The sequence below is a fragment of the Lactuca saligna genome, chromosome 4 (genome assembly GCF_052625555.1).
Source record: "Lactuca saligna cultivar CGN05327 chromosome 4, ASM5262555v1, whole genome shotgun sequence".
NCBI classification, from domain to species: Eukaryota; Viridiplantae; Streptophyta; class Magnoliopsida; order Asterales; family Asteraceae; genus Lactuca; species Lactuca saligna.
In genome coordinates, this window is record NC_136420.1 from 113,370,560 (window position 1) to 113,381,383 (window position 10,824).

At 42.9% G+C, this 10,824-nt stretch overlaps 1 pseudogene; it reads left to right on the forward strand.

Moving 5' to 3' along the window:
- The first annotated feature begins 7,788 nt into the window (after positions 1 to 7,788).
- Positions 7,789 to 9,418, forward strand: LOC145040047 (ATPase family AAA domain-containing protein At1g05910-like; annotated as a pseudogene).
- The last annotated feature ends 1,406 nt before the right edge of the window (positions 9,419 to 10,824 follow it).

A 10,824-nucleotide genomic window follows, 5' to 3' on the forward strand; every position in this document is an offset into this window, starting at 1 on the left:
ATTTGATATCATTGGAAAAATGATAAAAAGTTATGAATTTTTGTATTTTAGTTTTTTTTCTTGATAAAAAATAAGTTCTAAAAGTTGAAAAAAAGATTGGTTCCTTGGTTAATTATGGTTCTCTATTGAACCTCACAATATATAGAAGGAAAATGTCTAGAAGGAAAATGAAGTACTTGATACCTCCAAATGATGGTCCACTAAACCATAAAAACCCTAAAGAAAAAATAAGTTCTAAAAGTTAATTATGGTCCACTAAACCATAAAAACCCTAAATCTCAACCAAAAGATGTCTAGAAGGAAAATGAAGTACTTGATACCTCCAAATGATGCTAACTGAGGTAGATTTCTGATTCCCACGCCTTCCTTGCTCCTAGTCCCTTACCCTCCAAGCTCTTCCTTTCCAAAAACCTCCTTTCTAAAGCTTAAGACACACAAGAATGAAACACCACATGAATTAGGGTTTTCTGAGCTCTCAAAGGACCGCCAAGAGGCCAAAGGGGGCTTATGCTTCTTTAAATAGGGTGTAGAACCCCGGGATTTTAGGGTTTCATTTTCCAGTCCCTACTCATCGAGTTCATTCATGGACTCGGCGAGTAGGCCACTAAAAACACGATCCATCCCACTTCTACTCGACGAATAGGGCAACCAACTCGTCGAGTAGGTCTTAAAAAAAAATTCTCATTTACATTGATACGTGAGAATCAGGATGTTACAATTCTCCCCCACTTGAACTAGACTTCCCCCTCGAAGTCTGATGGGATAAACATTGCCGGGTAATGCTCGTGCATCTCCGTCTCTGGCGCCCATGTCCACTCGGACCCCCCCGATGTTCCCACTGTACTTTCACCAAAGGTATTTCTTTGCTCTGCAATTTTTTTCTTCTTCTCCAAGATGGCCACCGGCCTCTCCACATAATTCAGGTGCTCATCGACCTGAATATCATCCAACGATACTACTACCTCCTGGTCCATAATGCACTTTCATAATTGCGAAACATGGAACGTGCTGTGAATTCGGCTGAGCTCCTCCGATAGCTCTAGCCTATAAACCACTTTACCCACCCTGACAATGATCCTGAATGGCCCCTTATAATGGGGACCCAATTTTACCTTCTTCCTGAAACGGATCACACCCTTCCATGGAGAGACCTTCAGAAGTACCATATCATCAACCTGAAACTCTAAATCCGATCGACATCTATCAGCGTAACTCTTTTGCCGACTCTGAGCGGTCTGTAGTCGCTGTCTGATCTGCTGGATCTTTTTGGTATTCTGCAAGACTACCTCCGTCCGGCCCATCACTCTGTGTCCAACCTCACCCCAACAGACCAGGGTTCTACATCTCCGACCATACAATAGCTCAAAAGGCGGGGAACCAATACTGGAATGATAACTGTTGTTGCAGGCGAACTCTGCAAGCGGTAGGTGGTAATCCCAACTCCCACCAAAGTCAATGACCTACGCCCTTAATATATCTTTGAGGTTCTGAATGGTTCGCTCACTCTGTCCATCGGTCTGCGGATGGAACGTTGTACTAAAGTACAACCTCGTACCCAGTTCCTCATGGAGCCTATGCCAAAAGCAAGAAGTAAACCTGACATCCCGATAGGAAACGATGGAAACTAGAACCCCATGGTGAGAGACAATCTTGCTAACGTTCATATCGGCCAATTTCTCGACCGACGAACTCTCACGTATGGGCAAGAAATAGGCACTCTTGGTCAACCGATCCATGATGACCCATATAGCATCAAACCGCTTCGCCATCCTTGGAAACTTCGTAATGAAGTCCATCGTGATCTGTTCCCATTTCCACATGGGAATCTCCAGAGGCTGCAACTTACCATGCGCCCTCTGATGCTCAGCCTTGACCATTCTACAGGCCAGGCACCTCTCAACATACCAAGCGATTTCTTGCTTCATACCGGGCCACCAGTAACTCAAACTCAGATCACGGTACATCTTGGTGGCCCCCCGGGTGTATAGAAAAGTGAGACTTATGACCCTCCTCCATCACTGTATGACGGACCCTCCGGACATTGGAACCCAAACCTGACCGTGTCGGGTCAATAATCCGCGGCTATCCTGAACAAATCGGGCACTCTTGCTGGAGTAGGGACCCAACTGACTTGCGAATCAAAGCTTCCGCAACCACATTCGCTTTACGAGGATGATAAAGGATCTCACAATCATAGTCCTTGACTACATCCAACCACCTGTGCTGCCTTATGTTCAAGTTCGGCTGATCCATGATGTGTCTCAAACTCTTGTGATCCGTGTATATAATGCAACGAACCCCGTACAAATAATGCATCCAAATCTTCAGAGCGAAAACCACCGCTCCCAACTCAAGATCGTGTGTAGGGTATCTTGTCTCTTGCGGCTTCAGCTACCGCGATACATAGGCTATCACTCGTCCCCTCTACATGAGGACGACCCCCAATCCTGTGATGGATGCATCACAAAATACTACAAAAACCTCAACTTCCTCGCGGAGCATCAACACTGGCACCTCACATAAACACCGTCGGAGGGTCTCAAACGCCCTCTGTTGCTCAGGGCCCCACCGGAAATCCACCCCCTTCCTCATTAGACGAGTGAGGGCTACTACAATCTTGGAGAAATCTCGAATGAATCTACGATAGTACCCTAGTATTACCAAGAAACTCCTGATGTCTGAGGGAGATTTCGGAATCACCCACTGCATAACTGCCTCGACTTTGGCCGGGTCGACCAAAATCCCCTCCTGGTTAAGAAGATGTCTGAGGAAGTAGACCTCTCGTAACCAAAACTTACACTTCAAGAACTTTGCATACATCCGTTCTCATCGCAAAACCTCCAGCAGCTCCCTGAGGTGCTCCTCGTGCTGGTCTTGTGTCTTGGAATACACCAAGACACCATCTATGAACACAATGACCGAGCGATCGAGCATCAGTATGCAGACCCGATTCATCAAATCCATAAACACTGTTGGCGTGTTGGTGAGCCTAAACGGCATCACCACGAACTCGTAATGACCATAACGAGTCCGAAACATGGTCTTCTCCACGTCTTCCTCCCTTACCCAGACCTGGTGATACCCATATCTCAAATCGATCTTGGAAAACTGAGAAACACCCTGCAGCTGATCGAAAAGATCATCTATCCTTAGGAGTGGTTAACGGTTCTTTACCGTTAACTTATTCAACTCCCTATAGTCAATTCACAACCTATGCGAACCATCCTTCTTCCTTACAAAAAGGATCGGTGCTCCCTAGGGTGAACTACTTGGGCGAATAAACTGCTTACCCAGAAGTTCCTGCAACTGAGATGCCAACTCCTGCATCTCTGGTGGTGCTAGACGGTACGTCGCGTTAGCGATAGGGGCCGCAACTAGAACTAAATCAATCCTGAACTCTACCTACCTCTCCGGAGGCACTCCAGGTAACTCCTCTGGAAACACATCAACAAACTCCCTAACCACTGGAACCTATGAAATTGAAGTATGATCCTTAATCCGTGTATCTATCACATACGCTAGATAACCGACACACCCGTGCTAAATGAACTTTCGAGTCCTGACAGCTGAAGAAAACGCTGCTCCCACTCTGTTTCCCTCACCATACACTACCAATTCTCCCCCACTTGGGGTTCGAACTACCACTCGCTGTCCCTCACAGTCGATCATGGTGCCAAACTGGCTGAGCCAACCCATCCCTACGATCACACATACTTCCCCCATGGGAATATGAATCAAATCTATTGGGAAGGATACCCAGAAAATCTCCAGCTCGCATCCCCGGTAAACCGAAGAAACAAAAATCCCGTGCTCGTTGGCGATCGAAACTCGCAACAGACACTCAAGCTTATCTACCGACACACTGAACTCTCTACTGAAAGTCTCAGATACAAACGAACGACTCTCCCTTGAGTCAAATAAAACCAAATTAGGCAAAGGGTTTACTAAAAACGTACCTAAACACAGGTACCACCGATAAGCATAACACAAATACAATAACTAAAACAGAAAATAGAAACATACCAGCAACCACATTCGGTGCTGCCTTGGCCTCTTCGGCTGTGAGCTAGAAGGTGCGCCCCTAAGCCTTTGGAGGCTCCACCTTGACTGGCCTCCCATCCTCAATCCTCAAAGTAGCTACTACGGATCCCTACGCCGGCTTGGCGGCGAGCCGCGGGTAGTTGGTCTTTACGTGACCAACCTGATGACAATGGTAAAAATCCTCATATATATTGGAGGGGTGGACTGTCGACAGTCCCTGGCATAGTGCTCCTCCTTGCTACATTTTTGGCAACCACCTCATGCTCGATAAACCCCAGAATGACCCCAACCACACTTTCCACATGTGCGGCTCTACTGACCCCTGGTACGAGCATCAGCGGTCTTGGACCGCTTAGGTTTCGGATGAGACTGTTCCGAAACCTAATGCTGCTCCTTCAACTGAATCTCTATCTCCAACTCACGCCGCCTCACAACTTCCTGAAGATCCAAGAGGGTCTCAAAACGTTGCGTAGCAACAAACTGTCGAATATCAGTCTTGAGCATACTAAGATAACGAGTCATCTGAGACTGCTCTGAAGCAAACTCCGGGCGAAACATAGTCCTCTCCGTGAACATACGAGTGATCCCCATCACTGACTCCCCATCCTGTCTTAATGTCAGAAAATCCTCAGCAAGCCGATCCTGCTCAACGCATGGAACGTAGTGGGTGCGGAACATATCCCGTAACTGCTCCCAAGTAACAACAGATCGCTGATCATCAGTGTACGACCCTGTTGTCAATCTCCACCAGTCCTTTGCCCCAAGCCTCAGCAAGTTCAGGGCATACCTGACCTTCTGGTTAGCAGGACATGAACACGTGAAGAAACAACCCTCTACATCAGATAACCACCTCATAGCCCTGATTGCATCATGTGTACCATCAAATGTCGGGGGCTTCGTTTTATCGAAGTCCCGGTACTAGAAAGCCCTGCCAGCTCCTCCTCCAACCCCTACTGCGGTTACAGCTGATGTGGCTGCAACGGTAACTGTCTCTGCTAGAGCTGCATATCGCTCATCAAAGTACTCAACCATCGCGGTCTTAATCAACCCAAACATCTCTGGCAGCTGCGCTCAGAATGCTGCAGCAATCTCTTCGTGCATAATCTCCCAAATCCTGGCATCCAAATCCTCTGTGCCTATCTGTACCACGGGCTCAGGTGCTACCAGCACCTCCGACCTTCTGTCTCCCATTCCTGATCCTGATCCGAATCTAGTAGTAAAACGTCTCGTCACCACTGTACTGAAAAATATTATCAACATGTCAGATAAACAACATATATCAGAAGACCAATTCCCACAACCCTAGGGGTTATGACTTCCTTGGTACGCGTATGGGTCCTATGCTTTTAGTAGTATGGGCCCATACTACCTTCCACACCTACCCATATTTTTCTCAAGTATCACAACAACGCCCTAATACTATCATCAGCATAATATGCGTTCAACCCTCACTCCTAGGGGAATATCGACTATCTCGCAACTGGTCTCATAGCTTCGCACAATTCACACATCCATGAAACTTTCACCAACCCTACAACACTAGTGTATGCAAGCTACACATAACGTTGGACCTGATAGACTTTCGAATATCCAATCCTACACTAAGGTCGAATCAGACATTCTCAGGCTATAGGATCTTCATTATACACAGCCGTGATGTATACACTAAACTCTTAAAGTTATGATGTCAATTCCATACACACGAAACCCTAGGCTAATAGGTATCATATAATTAGGAAAGTCTATCATGCGATTCCTGAAGATTCCTAGCCTAGCACTAGCCTGCTGTTCAACCACATCATAATATCAAATAAATGTATGGTATTTTGGATTTCACTTACAGGCTCTGGCTGATCGTACCCTTTGCATCCTCCATCCTTTATTTTGAAAACCATTTTAGAAGTTATTCCGGAAATTCCCTTGATTTGAGACTGGGTTCGCACGAGTTTTCCTCCAATTCAGTCAAACCAAGGCTCTGATACCAACTTGCAATATCCAAAAATTTTACACCAAATTTAAACTTTTACAGTCGTGAATAAAACCAAATAGTATTTGTTTACAAAATGTTTTCAAATCATTATTCATCAGAGTGTCCCAATAACTAGATCATAAGGATGAGGAGCGGTATGTTCACACCTTCGACTTGCCATGATCACCTGAAGTACCTGAAACAATAAAATGATAACTGTAAGTCCGAGGGGTTAGTGAGCTACCCCCAAAACACCATACCACACCGATTATACCATATCAATAACAAATAATCATCATCATGCATGCTGGGCCATCAGCCTGACTGGACCGCTCTGCAGGGCCAACAATCTATCTGAATTTGTCCCAAGCCTTCAGCACGACTGGACCGCCATGTGGGCCTATAGTCTCCTCGGACCGCTCATAGGGTGTGTTGGTCTTCAGCACAAAGCAGGACCACCACAACCCAATCAACAAGCAAATAACCATGTGCGCATAGCTAACATATACTGGTATATACAACATCAAACATATCTATCTCACTGACCATCAATCATAACAATCTCTCATAACTAGAGCACCGACATAGCAGGTCACTAACATACCAATCGTTATGGATCATAAAAGCATAACATATTATCTCTCCAGATTCAGACCTAACAGGTCATAACCACATGCAACATACATAACAACAGCAACCAAAGGGCCGACCTTGGTGCCTTAGACACTATTGATATAGTGAGGATAACTCACCTTGCAGATGTCGACTCGATAGATGAACCCCAACCCTTGTATCCCTGTAAAAAAACTCCACCACCTATTACCATAATATAATCATACCCATAAGTTCCCAACCTTTCAAGGTACCACATAATCCAACTAATCAAATCCCGGTCCGAGTCAGAGTCATTAGTCAAGGTCAACAATCCATGTTGACCTTAACTCGCCGAGTACCCTCGGCTACTCGCCGAGTTCCTTGAAGTACTTGTCCACTCTCTGAGTCACCAGAGTGACTCGTCGAGGTCCTTTAGTTTACGATCGAAACCCTAAGGCCACTCGTCGGGTTTCCTTCTTGCAACTAGACGGTTACACATGCATACATAAATTGGGGAAACCTCAACCGACTCGTCGAGTTGTTCATACAACTCGTCGAGTCCATGAAAATCTTCATCGGACTCACCGAGTTGCTCATCCAACTCGTCGGGTCCATGCTCATGATCATCTAACTCGCCGAGTCAACCTTGCGACTTGTCGGGTTCCTTTAGTCCCATTACTAGAAAAACAGCCTTTTACGATGCGCGAACCATGACACGCGCTATTTTATGATATGCAATAGTGTGTGCCGTAAAAATAATGTCGACTCTCCAAAATTTAGAAGGATTTAGGGCACGCACTTTTGCGCGTCCTAAAATAAGTGTCACATTGGAAAAAAAAACACAGAGGGCACATAACATAAAATGTGCGTCCTCTAAGTATGTCGCTTTCTATTTTTTAAATGAAACGCGGGGTCACTTCTTTTTTCAGGAAACGGAATTCCAAAAAGTTTGAAAGGCCCGCCATGTTATTACCTTCTTTCCACCGTTCTTCTCTCTCTAACTCAAATACCCCAAACAACCCTAATATACTCTCCTCTTTTCTCCCACAGCAAACCCGCACCATCACATACCTGTGGAGGAGATCTCTACCGGAAAAGTGATATCCGGCTGGTTCCCTCTAAAGAATTCAGGTAAGATCTTTACTTTTCTAATTATATAATTCTTTCATTCTTAAAAAAGATTGATGTTGAACATTAACATCTATTTGTTCGTTTTTAATAATGTGAGATGATGATTATAATTTGGAAAATGAAGAACATACGAGGTTGAAGATGATGATGTTTTTTACTAAATTGGATGTTAATTTGAACAGATGACTAAAGATGTCGATTTGTTGTTTATTGGAGAAGCTAATATCGAAGTTTTCTATAAATTGAAAATAAATCAGAAAGTTGAAGTTGTGAAAGTCAAATGTCACAAAGTCAAAATTGGAGTTCGAATATTTCACGGTGAACTTGCTTATTTACATCTCATATTTGACTTCATTTTAATTTAATTGGACGTTCAAGGGTTGTTGAATATTTCTGTCAGAATTCATGGTTAAAAATCAATTTCAATTTTTAAAATCGATAGAGTTTTTCAATATCAAATGATGGGGCTGAAGGATGTTTAGGTCTTCGATAGTGAGATTTTAATTTTGCTTCTATGTTGTTGTTTATCATTCTTTCCGATGGTTTCTCATGTGTTCTCACAATGATTTTTATTTATGGTTGTTTATGTTTCAGAATTCAAGAACCCCTGGAACTCTTGTTCTCGCAGTTATAAATGGAAGTGCTGCTCAAAGTTTTTGTCATCGGTTGGTGCTAATGTGCCAAGAATCTGGCATGGTATGTATATCATCAACTCAGATATTGTCTTTCATAAATTAAATATTTCAATTATATAAAAAATGTTGGAAATATCAGGAAATTAAAAGTGAAAGTGTGGTTCCAGTCTACTCTGCAAGACCAAATTAGGTCAACATGACCAGTCAAGTTTTCTTGTCACATTCAGTCAACATAATGGCAGTTCAGATGGATCATTCACTACTAGAGCCAATTTGCTTTCCAAATGGGTAGGCGAAGCCGAAAGACATGTGAAGTTGCTCTTTGAAGAAGCTCAAAGAAACCAACCTTCGATTATATTCTTCGATGAAATTGAAAGACTTGCAAACAAGAACATATTCACAACTCCATTGTCTCAACTCTTCTTGCATTAATGGATGGTTTGGATTCAAGGGGACAAGTGATTTTAATCAGGGCAATAAACCGGATCGATACGATTGATGGAGAATTGAGAAGACTCGGTAGATTTGATCGTGAGTTTACTTTCCAATTACATGGTTTGGATGCACGTGTTGAAATTCTAGATATTCATACAAGAAAATGGAAGCAACCACCTATAAAAGAGTTGAAATTGGAGCTTGCTACAAGTTGCGTGGGGTATTGTGGGGCTGATATGAAAGCTCTTTGTACGGAAGCTGCTATACATGCTTTTTGTGAAAAATACCCTTAGGTTTACACCGGTGATGATAAGTTTTTGATAGATGTTGAATCGGTTGAGGTTGAAAATAAGCATTTTATGGAACCATGTCAGCAATTACACCTGCTGCACATAGAGGTTCGGTAATGCATTCAAGACCTTTGTCGCCAGTTGTATCGCCATGTCTGCAAAGACGTTTACAGAATTCCATGAGGGTTATATCTGATATCTTTCCTATTCTTGAAATTTCATCTGAATCGAGTAAATTTTATGTTGTTGTTTTCGGTTTTTCCTTCCTGTTGTGTACAAACCCAGGCTTCTGTTGTGTGGGATTGAGGGTGCTGGGTTGGTAATTTTTTTCTTCGGTTTTGATATTTATATTTTTTGTTATTATTTAAATGGTGGAAGGATCCTTTTTTTTGTTTTGTTTGATAGGATCATTTAGGACCTTCTATTCTATATCAACTGGAAATTTTTTCCTGTTCATGCCCTTGGACTTTCTTCTCTTTTATCTGATGCAAGTGCTAAGACACTAAAGGAAGCTTTGGTTCTTGTTTTTAGTGAAGCAAGGAGAACTACACATTCCATAATCTATTTACCTCAATTTCATTTTTTGTGGGAAAATGTTGGTACCCTTTTACAATTTCTTTAATTGTTATTGTTTATATTCTAATACAATGTGTTTGGTTCAAGAATTTAAATCTTTTTGTCATCTTATCTTGAATCCGAATTTTGATTTCAGGCACATGATCAACTCAGAGAGCTATGCTATTGACTTTATTGGCAGAATTGCCATCAGATTCCCCCATATTACTTATTGTAACATCATTTGTTTAGCTTGATGATGCCAAAGAGTACAAACCTGTGGTTTTACCTTCAACTTCTGATGTAAATTTGTAATATATACAAAATATCTACATGGGGTAAATCTGTAGTATCCTTGTTTTTCTAGTAGTGAGCAATCACAACTTTCGAATCCCCCATCCCATGCTCTTGTAAGTTGTGTTACTTGAACAACATAATGTTTTTTTAATAATAGCAATGTAGACTATAATTAGGCATTGTTGTGTCAGGGTGCTAGTGTTGGAACAATGTCTGGTATCCCTCTTATGGTTGTTAACCCAAATAGGCTAAGAGGTTAGTGCCTGCTTTATGTGCTTCAGCTTCATGAGAATTGCATGCTAGTATTGAGTAGATAGTAGTACGATAGCCTGTTAGGGTTATGCCTGATAGTATGAGCTTAGCATTGTATGCTAGTACAGTTTCTCGTTATGAGGATAAATATGCTTGAGTAGTTTCCTATGTCTAAATGTTACTTGGTTTGTGATTTGTGGGAACCTGAGTGATGGGAGTTAGCCATTAGGTGAATATGTCACGTCACACGTGATCAGGGTCGAATAATCTCAGAGTGTTGGATTTGGCCCTGTTGCGCAACTCTTGTCTGAGTCTAACCGTTGTAGGGACGAGTCTTTTACTCGAAGGATTATCTAAGCCTCGTCACATGTGATGGTATTCAGGTGATGACTAATTGGCATTAGAAGGAGGTGTTCAACAACTGAGGATTGGTTTGGGCAGAGTCAGAGATTTCCCTAGGGAAAGCCTAGGATGAGAGTAGCAGGGATCAGTCGCAGTAGTGGTGACTTGGTGGAGTCAAGGCAGTTCTTGAGGAAAGTACGGATATATGTGCAAGGTAGTATGGGCCCGTACTACTGAAAGCAAAGGATCCGTACTTGAATCAAGGAAGTCTGAGATGAGACCA